Here is an 11,296-nt window from a genome sequence, read left to right on the forward strand (position 1 = left end):
GATTGGAAAAATTATTAAAAATTCGAGTTTAAAAATCAAAATATGCATTCAATTATAGGCGTACATTTGTATGTTCGTGAATTATAAAAAAATATATTTTTTTGTACAATATGCTTAAATACTATACATTGTTATTTACGCACAGAAGACTCAATAGCAAATGGCAAAAATTAACACTAGTTTGCAATACTTTGGACTTGAACGGAATACTTTCGAAATATGATGAAATACATTAGAAAAATTAGATATGCTTATATGTATATACATATATATCTACATATGTATGTATATGTAGGTACTCAATATGAAAGTGTGTGAGAGTAAGGAACAACTGGGCTGAATAAACGTTATAATATGATATTAACCATTTCACAGCTGCTGTCATATATAGGCTTCAACAACAATTAAACGCAACAATAATCGTTGTAGCGAAAAAAAACGATTCTTATGTACGTCTATTTTTTATTGTATATGCCACAAACAATGTGAACTTGTATATAGAACTTTTTTTACAATTGAATAATAAAAACATTTATTAAATTGTAGTATAAGGCTCAGTCTGATACTTGCTTTTCAGTGCAGAAAACAAAGAGTTAATTCAGTTTCCAACAGCTGATTCCAAATGATTTCATGGGTTAATGCAATTGTTTTGCAATATTTCACAATTTTACTTCAGTGCAGTAGAGGTGTGGGGTTCCCGCTTTAGTTCTAAATTGTACCTGGACAATTTCACCATAATTTATACTGTCACAAACAGACATATATTTTGATTCTAGAACAGCTTTAATGCCTGCTCTCAAGCACGTACTCACCAATAAAAAATAAATAAACATGAATACAACGAGAGTACAAAAATTGTAAACACCACTGTTATCATAATTTTTATAAACAAAACGCAAATCTTAAAATTCCAAAAAACAAGCTGATTCATAACTTTTGAGAACAACTCATAATTCTTAAGCTTTTTTATCATCCAAATTTGTTATAACTAACAGTAGGCGACATCCCTAGTGTTGTTCGCGAAGTTCTGAGAACATTCGCTCTTCTACTAATTGGCTAGAATAGCTGATAAGCGGAGAGCGGCGGAGTAGCGCGCTGTCAACAATAACAAAAACGATGATAAACAAAAGTCACATTGTGTTTTACATTAACAAAACATAAGCTGATGAAATCAGAGCAATTAACGATATTTGTTTATATGCCTGTTTGTTGTTGTTTTGCTATTCTCGAAGTGGTCTTTAGAAATCATATTAAAAATTACTTTCGAGTATTTGAGAGAGCGAGTAAGCAAATTTCGTTAGATACACGTCAGTCTTATTAGACTCATTGTAGCTAAGTAAATTGTATCAGCAACAAAGACGGAATTTCATAATTTTAATTCCCTTTCCGCTCATGTAAACCACAAAGTTCGCTCTAACGCACACTATTACGGTGCCAGAAACATTTCCATGCACAACTGAGGGATTTTTGATACTCATAATAATATTAACTGCCACTGCGGTTGTGGGGTACACTATGCGGGTACCCCCCAAGAATATTCATCATGCAGATCCTTTCAGGGCATCACATATAAAATCGAATTTAAGGGTTGCAAGTTGCACGTTGCACAGGTAGTTGTTAAATCACCTAACACAAGTCCTGCGCTATCGCATTGTCTATTGCGCTTCTGAAAACGCCAACCCTCTATTTAAGCCAGCTGTTATGTTGCCGCTATACTCTTATAAAGTGATTTTCGCTGGTTGGTGATCGAGAACGCATCGGTGTGCATGCTGCTTGTTGGCGGTGCATTTCGATCATTGTGGGATGGTTGTGGTTGTTTACTTTATAACGTATTTTTCGAATTGTCTATAAAGTTTACCCTTTCATAAATACTCTCTTTTTATCTTGGTAGCAAGATTGTTTTTATGTTACTGATTTTTTTTATATATTTTTTGAGTTGTCAAGCGTCTTCTGAGCGTTGGACACAGTGATTTTAAAGTTTTAGTTAATTAATCGAACATTGTGAAGATCTCTAAAATGAGTGTTTGTCCCAGAAAACATCGATGCTGTGCCAAAAATACTTAAGTAATATAATAATCACATATCCGAAGATTGTGACCCCTTGACCTTTAGCAAGAAAAGCATCACTAGAACGATCGCGGTATTATTAAGTATTCCAAAACTTAAGTAGAAAGTCCGTTAATAAGCTAAAGAGTCGATGGAGTAAAATCAGTTTAAAATATAAAACATACAATTAAAGCTACTTAACCAGAAAGTTCCTCAACATATACTTACATACATATGTATACGAGTATGTACATACTAATTTATATAAATTCGAATTGTCTCACTATAATTTGGCTGAGAGTTGTAAAATTGTATTAGAAAGCTAAAAAAATACCTTTACATATACACATACAAATGTACATATGCACCTATACTTACGTATGAAGTTGTGTACCGATACAATTTCAAAAGACTTTTATTCATCATTTACACATTTCATTAAATTGCAAAAATATTGCTAACTTTTGTACATACTTACATATGTACATACATATGTGCGTATATACATAAGCTCTCAAAAGTAGTATTTCACCGAAACGCCATAGCGCAAAGACGTGAGTCAATTCGAAAAATAACCGCCACTTGTTGGCTGCGCGCAAAAATTCAATTCGAAAACCAACGTACACAGCCCCAGCAACAAAAAGCGCGCACTCACAAACTTAACAGTCCCCACAACTATACAACACAACAACCATTCACACTTACCTCACAAACACAAATTAACGGACGCCAGCAATGCGCCAACAAAAGGCTCTACGATATTTTGCAGCCGCTTGTGTGCTGCCGAGCAGAGAGCGTTAAAATTTTGTAGTTGTAACGAAAAATTTTCAAAATTTTGAATTCACGCAATCGACGTTACATTTAACCGACACTGGCCAGACGCGTTCGAAAAAAGAGCGCGCACTCCACAGCTACGCGGCATTGCGGAGAAATCACAGTAATATGCCAACGCCAGCAACATTTGGCGCTCGACTGTGTGAGCGTAAAGCTAAATATTGCAAAGATAGAGCAGTGAGTGCCCGGCAATCGGAACTGTTGGCGTGTATAGCGTTCTCCCCATGCGATCGCTGGCTCTCCAACCACCATGCTCATGAGTATGAAAGCACGCTTGCTTCAAATCTGTTTATAGTTGCACGAGATTCATAAAAAAAAATTTCAAAAAAATGCGCACTAGGAAGTAAATAAAATATACTATACAAACGTATATACTCGTAAGTTGTTTTTTTCCATATATGTAAATGTGTGTATGTTTGATTGTATAGCTTTACAATTTCCATAAGGTTTTTTCCCGACACTGCTGTTTTTATTGGCTTGTCATAATTGTTGGAGCGTGTTGTGAGCAGATCAGGTAGCGTCCATTGACTGTTGCTCAATTAGCGCACAACTAGCCGCTTAGTTGTTGCTAAGTTCTTGAACTGTACACTTATGGTTTGCCGCCGCCTTAAAATGCTTTATTTATTTGCAGATTTCAGTAGTCATTCCCCTTGTATTGGTCAGTTGATTCTGGAAATTTAATGAGTATGGCTACCAGCACATACAGATGCACGTACCGGCTGGGTAGAGTATCGTCATTGGGCTCGCATGCGTCATACTAGCGACGTCGTAAAGTTGTGGAGACTTCGTCATCGAGCGGTTTGGAGGTGTGTGCCGTTCATACATGCATACATACATATGTATGCGTATGCATGTATGTATGTATGTATAAACACTTTTTATGTAGTGATGAAATAAAAGCTACTCAAGCATGATGACTCCAACATAGCCATATTTCGCACATTTTCTTGCATTACTGTACCCGCCCGATTCGGTGTGCGCTGCGTTAGCCATGCAGCACGTACTCGCCTGAGGCACATGCTCGAATTTCTAGAATTCCATTCGTTGAAGTTAGTCATTCAGCCAAATGGAGTATCAGGGAATTCGCATTTTTTGCAGTTTTTTGCTTCACCTTGCCCCTAGTTGTGTGCGCAGAGGAACGCGTGAATGCTTTATAAATAAATCAGATTCTGCCTGTCATGTGTCGTTTTGCTGCAGCTTTTGGTTTATCTGTACTACGCGAGAATCTTCGTTTGCGCTTGTGCATTGTCTTTGTAATTGTGGCGTTGTTGCTTTTGTTGTTGGTCGCATTTCCATCAAGTTTATTTTTATGCAATTAATTTATACGCCTTTGTTTCGAACTTTGTTACTCGTTTGGAAAAAATTGTATTTAAGAACTTACAAAATCCATATAAGTAAATCTCAGTTTGCTCCACCTCTTTTCCGTTCTTAATGTGTCTCATTTTAACAAATTTTGTACACCACTAAATGTCTTATTTAGGCGCTTTTATACTTATGTATAATTTGTGCTCGCTTTCCTTTCCTTCACTTATACTCCTCATTCATTGCTCGTCTGATTTGGCACGTGTGCACACGTCACGATCCATTCGCCATTGATAGTCCTTAGGGTAGATGTACTTTTAGCAATTTTTTAATTCAAAAACAGTTTCGATGCTCTTCTACCCTGTTTGCGGTTATGTTTATGGACGCTTCGCATTGTTATTTGCCATTGAACTGTCCGGTAAGTGAAGGTTCAATTCATAAATGTACAGATCATTCACTTGTGCGCCAGTAGTGAACGGGAAATACAACAAAAAAGTGTGTTCACATTAATTTACACTCCCGCCAGACCAGTCAGTGTTCCTTCGTCTTTCATGTTTCATGTTTCAGGTTTTGAAATGTTGAGGTCATTTTAATTAATATATGTATATGAGAGCGCAAGTGATGCCATCATTTTGATATTTGCACTCGGAACTTTTTTTTTGCTGTTATTGTGGCGTTTGTAGGGGAGTAGGTGAGTACTGCAATCGTGTTTTCTGACTGCGAATCTCAACTTGTGTAAATTCTAATAGCTCTACTATAGGCAATTTGACATTTATTGTTAGAGAGACCGGTGCTCATTACGAGCGATTGAGCTTTTACTACTTACTCAAACTTCAGCGAGTCCGGAAGATCGATTGCTCCTAGCGATCTTACCCCACAATGGAAATAATTTGCTGTTCAATTTCTGCTGCAATTCCTGTGCAATGTTTTGGATTGTTTAAGATACTGGATTGCCACTCAAATGGCGTCCGAATTCTTCAAGAAAGTTTCTGAAATATATAGAGAAGATGACGAACTCGATAACAGCATTGCTAACGAATTGAAATGTTTCATTGCTGTACTCACAATCATCTTTCTGTTCAAGCAGATCCTAAAGGCTATGCCAAGTGCTTATTGATCTTAGTGAACCCTATCCACTTTTCAAACCTTTGTTGAGATCCAATTGCAAATTTAATTGTCAACGAATTTTATGCCTCTTTATCCGAATATGCCTCCCGCTTCTGAAGCAGCTGTGAGTGTAACCTCTCCAAGTAGCGCAAAATTATATTTATATTAGCGGAACTTTTTTCTCTATTCCTCTCTCGATTCAAAAAAAAAAAAGAATTTTATTTTACTATATTATGCTTACTCATCTTAGGCATCTTAACACATTTCCAGAGTAGTCGCTGATTTGAATATCTATAAACTTGCCAGCTCAGCCCATTTTATCATTAAAGTTACTGAGAACTTAATTATCTGGAATACTAATTATATAGTAAGAACTAGTAAATAAGTATTTATTTAAACTCGGTTCTTAAAGTTTAAGGCTTATCGCTCTTTTCTTTACTCTCGTAAACGAACGAAATGTTCTTTTAACAGGCTTTTTAAGTATTGCGGAAGCACTCAAATAAATTAAAAGAAAATTTATTTACATTTAAAAATTCTAGGTATATTAATATTTAGGTAAATAAAAGTTATGACTCATACTTTTATAAAAAAAACATATGTAGGTATGTACATTCTCCCCGAAAACCACCATCTCCTGTTTGAATTCAGCGAATACAATAACAAATGATTCATCAATCTAAACGTATTCAAGATTATCTAATAAATCTGCCAGGAGACAATTAACACAAACACACTCGTACACACATACACATGTACCCGTACATTAGTGCATACATATCTACATACACTCATGTCTTTTGAAATTTATGTAAACCTTTGTGGGACACAAAAATATCGCAATTAATTCACTTCACCCGCATTGCTTCGATAACTTGCGGCGCACCGCTGCCAGTTGCATATGCTGAAGTGACACGAATTTTACAATACATAAAAATCCAACGAATTGCGTTAACTTCACGAACAATCGACTCTTCAAGTGACGGTGAGTGCTGCGTTGGAGAAAGTCTTTCCAAAGCGAAATACCGCTGTAAACATTTCCATATTTTACGAGCAGCAATCACGCGACGACGCAACAGCAACAGCAGCAAGCATAGCAAATATTTATGCATGAAAGTGTGTGCGCGCACCATTTAATAGGAGCAGCACGGCAGCAGGTGCATTGACCCAATGCCGGTGATCGCAACGCGGCGGCGCACGCAATTTTTACACATCAACTGACGGCGTTTCGCTTGTGGCTGTGCTGTGGAAAGTGGCATCGAAGACGCCAACATGAATAAGCGACTGAAGCGACTGTTCGTCCGTTTGTCTGGTGGCCCCAAAAAGCATAGCGCGCAACTGTAAATAGCAAACAGCTGTGCTGACAACAAACAAACAACAGTGGCTGTTGTTGTTGCTATTATTGTGTTATTGGCCAAAAGAAGAAATGTTGGCGTAATGAACAGATAGTGTTAACCAATTTTACATACTTAAATGGCTGTATGTATGTTTGTGTGTATAACTGCGAGTATTTTCTTTGCGCGCACAATTCCACTAAAGAAAGAAACTTTCTTTTATGAGATCATTGAACTTCACTAATTCGAAACTTTTGGTAAAATAATATAAACACTCTAGCGGAACCAGGCGAAGCTTCCAAATTTACCTACTTACATATGTAAATATGTATACACATTAATATATATACACATTTTTATGTAAAAATATTGTTTAGTTTCAAACATATATTTGTTGTAATAAGATTATATCCAAGAGTGCTCTATTAGTATTCGACTATTTTATACCACAACTTTTCTGTAGCATGCGATTTTCTAACTAATATTTGAATTGTATGTTTTGAAGCAGAAAAATTCTGCTTTGAAGTCTCTAAAAATGCTTCATTTCTCAAAATCGAACTATCTCCCGGTTATTTAAATACTTTTTCTCACTTCATGACAGAAGCAACGCTTTCATGTATATATATCATGATATTCCGCATATGTATCACATTTTTTGTGTGGAATTCAAGTATTGATCTTTATAATGATGAACAAATAAAATTAGTTAGATAGGTCTCTCTATAGAAGAAGTGCATTATCGACTAGGGCAACCAAAAAGATATACAGCCTACCGCAAAACACGAGGTTTGTTCAAAAAGTAGCGCGAATTTTATATTTCTTAAGAAAGTGTTTATTTATTCATGAAAGTAATCACCCCGAGACATAATGCATTAACGCTAATAGTTATTTAAGTAGATATCGGTGAAGATGCGATACACGTAGTAGAAAATTCAAAATTCGCCCTACTTTTTGAACAAACCTCGTATTTGGTCAAAAACTACCAATTAATGGTGCCACAGTCACCGTATTCATCATGCTGTGACTTTTTTGTTCCCAAAACTGAAGAAGCCCATGAAAGGATGACGCTACGCTACGATTGTGGAGAAAAACTGCATCGAGGGAGGAGTTAAATAAAATCCAAAAAAATCACTTTTTTAAGTGCTTTGAGCGGGCATAAGTGCATAATATCTAGGGGTGATTACTTTGAAGCGGACAAAATAGATATTCTTGAATAAATAAACACCTTCTTAAGAAATACAAAATTCGCGATATTTTTTGAACAAACCTCGTATGTGCCTATGCATATAACCTTCATTAGATTCCTGCGGCATCTAAATCGTTATGATTTATTATGCGTACTTTACTGACTTCATAAAAAATAGGATTGTGCGTTGTTTTTCACATTTACAGTGATAAAATTGTATGAGCTTACATAAAAACACGTCGATATTTTTTAACTTCTTTTGCTACATAAGTTTAATCAATGTTGAGTCAGCCACTGTAAGAGTTCCTGTTATTGGTGACTTGTTGCACGTCAGTAAACAACAATCACGATCAACAAGCCAAATAAATAGTAAACAATAAATTTTGTGAATGAATATTTACAAACACATAAAGTTAGATACTCGTACATACATATGTACATATGTATGTGTTTGTTAAAATGTGCGTATTTCAGGAGTAAACAAACAGGCGTTAAAGTGGAGAAATTTTTATTCACGCCACTAAGTACAAATTACTATTCAGTTGTTTTTTTACACAAAACACAATAATCAACGCAACAACAATAATTACTTATTGAGCGGTGGTTCAAAAGAAAACAATAAAATTTGGCTTCTAATTAGAAAAAGAAATAAACAAAGTATGTATATTTTGTAAGCAATAAATTTTGCGCTAATCTTGTCGACTTTTTATCTCCTTTTTTATCTGCGAATTGCGTGCCCGGTTGCCTCGTGAATAAAGGCGTATTTTAACTAATTGCAAGCATGAATGTGTGCACGTCATATACTTGTAGTATTGCTGTGACAACTGATATTTAGCACGTATTCACGAGAACGAAAAAGAGTTTGTCTTATGCAATTTCTACTTCTATTTACTTTGCTATTCAAACTTGTATTATTTATTTTATGTCATTTACGTAAACAAAACTTTAAGCTGGTTATCGCTTTATACGCGGCTTCCGGAATTTCGGAATTTTTCTTGCAATTATTAAATTCGTATTTTCCGCTTTCGAATGTGATGAATAGTAAAAACACCGAATAAAAACTTTCTTGATTATTCTTAGTAAGTTTTTGATTAGAAATTAAATCCGCTGCTGATAGCGTAAAGTACACAAATAAAATAAATATGTATATGTATGGTATGTACTTTAATTACGTATTATATTTTTAATTAACAAGTTGTTGCTAAGGCGTAGGCGTATAGAAACAAGCAGTTAACGTAGTAAAAATTGGTAATATTTTACATACATATAGAAGCTGTTAAATATAACAAATATTTCTTTGCAATGGTCTTAGACCAAGTAATATATAGATCTACTGAAAAGTTTTATTTAAAAATATTGTTCATAGTAACAATGAAATTACAAATCTCAAAATATACTATATTCTTCGCATATTTTTGCGAGTCTATGTTAAAAATTAGCCTTTCTCACGTTTAACAAAAAAAAAAACGTTTTCTTCGGGTAATAAATTGATCTTTATCTTGATTTTAATCGACCAGTTTGAATTTTGAATGGCAGTTATATGCTATAGACGTCTGACCTAAACAATATGTTCGGAGATTGCTGCGATGCTTTGGATAATAATTTATGCCAAATTTCGTGTAGATACCTTTTCAAATTGGAAAAGTTTTTCATACAAGGACTTGAGTTTGGATCGGTCAGTTTGTATGGCAGCTATTTTCAATAGTGGTCCGTTTTCGGCGGTTGCAAGAAATGAGCAACTTCTTGGTTGAAAAAAGTCGTGTGTAAAATTTCAGATCGATTTCCCAAAAACTGAAGGGCAAGTTTGCGCATATACAAACGGACAAATATATATGCTTTACAGGGTCTCTGTCATCTTCTTCTGAGCCTTACAAACTTCGTGGCAAACTTTACATAAGCTGTTCAGGGTATAAACATTAAAAACAAATTTTTTCATTTATTTGCAAATCCACTTCAATTACTGTGCTTTACTGTAGAAACAACATTACCCACAATTGCTTTTAGTTTCATTTGATTTCGTAATGACAACACACTGGCTGTACGCTAATGACGTTTATGCAAAAGCCAAAATCAAAAACATAAAAGCAACGAAATTCAAAAGCGAAAAACACGAAACTTTCACATTTCTCTCGATTACAACATTTCCGCAACGAAAAAGTCAACATGTGTACATATGTATGCAGTATAATAGCCGTGGTGACGTTTTGTGGCTTTTGCCGCGCATGCGTACAGCAGCAACGTAGCAGCGTCACATAATCAACATAGTTCAAAGACCTCCGCAGACGATAGTGAGCCAACTAACCAACCAACCAACTAGCCAAGTAATCGAGCAACCAACAATAATTTTAATTCCAAAGTTAAATACACATACATATAAACGCTTGTAATAAAAAATTTCTACAGCGCTGCAGCGATTTGCGGAAGAGTTTTTCACGTTCACTGCAGCTGGCTCCACCAAGTCGATTTATGTAGTTGGTTTTTATTGCGGCTGCGCAATGGCGAAAGTGAAAATTTATGCTTTCAACAGCCTGAGCTTTTTATAAAGATATGTATTGCTAGTCGGTGTGGCAGTTCAATGTATGCTGATTAACGTCTACAGCAGCGCCACAATATTAGCTGCTTACTTAAGATTTCCTCCTTGCAAGCAATTTAAGTACCGTAAATTATGTTTGAGGTGAATCACCTGAGAGTGGATTGCTGTTAAAGCGGGTACGAGCATTCATATATCTGTGAGATATTTTGGTCTAGTTATTGTGAATCCATTGTTTTCCATCTTAGCAATTTTAATCACATTCCTGATAAGATAAGGAAATCAATTAGAAATAATATTATGTGACTGAATTAATTATATTTATCTTGTCATAAAAATATTTTTTTTGCTAGATTAAATTCATAACTAATACGGATATGTATGCCTGTGTATTCGCCGTGTGAAAGTAAAAAATTGCTTGACGACCCGACTCGCCTTGATTACCACTCGCTGCCGGGTTTGTGCAATACCTACTGTTTGCTGCTATTACCCACTTTGCTTGGCCAATTATTTATTACAAAGCAATGAGTTTTGCGGTAGCTTTTCTTTATTCAAACAACACACTTACAAATTCATACATACAACCATACATATATAGATATGTATAATGCAGTTGCTAAGTTGCAGCAAACGCTGTGTAACTTTCTTCGCGAGCTTTCTTTATACGCTTGAGCGCAATGGCTAATGGTGGAAACTATATATAAATTGCTGTGTGTTTAATGTTTGTAAATATGTTTTCACAGTATGGCATTATTGAAGAGGAATGATGTTTCACGAAGTTTGGTTAAACAAGTGCGTCGCAATGCTCAGCGTATCCGGCAGGATGAAGTCGACTGCTATATTCACGGCGTTCACAACCTCTCGCTCCGCCGCATCTCGAAGCTGAGTGTTAATATCACTGGCATTTGCTAAAAGCACCGCAAGAACCACCTTTTTGAAACTAAGCTTATAGTCATTCAG

General features: G+C 35.5%; 1 long non-coding RNA gene across 1 annotated transcript; it reads left to right on the forward strand.

Annotated features, from left to right (window-relative positions):
* Positions 1-2,298: 2,298 nt before the first annotated feature.
* LOC138857941 (uncharacterized) lies at positions 2,299-3,813 on the forward strand. Its single transcript, XR_011397170.1, has 3 exons — positions 2,299-3,257; positions 3,327-3,394; positions 3,512-3,813. It is a non-coding gene; the product is annotated as an uncharacterized lncRNA (long non-coding RNA).
* The last annotated feature ends 7,483 nt before the right edge of the window (positions 3,814-11,296 follow it).

This window comes from Bactrocera oleae, chromosome 6, assembly GCF_042242935.1.
Source record: "Bactrocera oleae isolate idBacOlea1 chromosome 6, idBacOlea1, whole genome shotgun sequence".
NCBI lineage: Eukaryota > Metazoa > Arthropoda > Insecta > Diptera > Tephritidae > Bactrocera > Bactrocera oleae.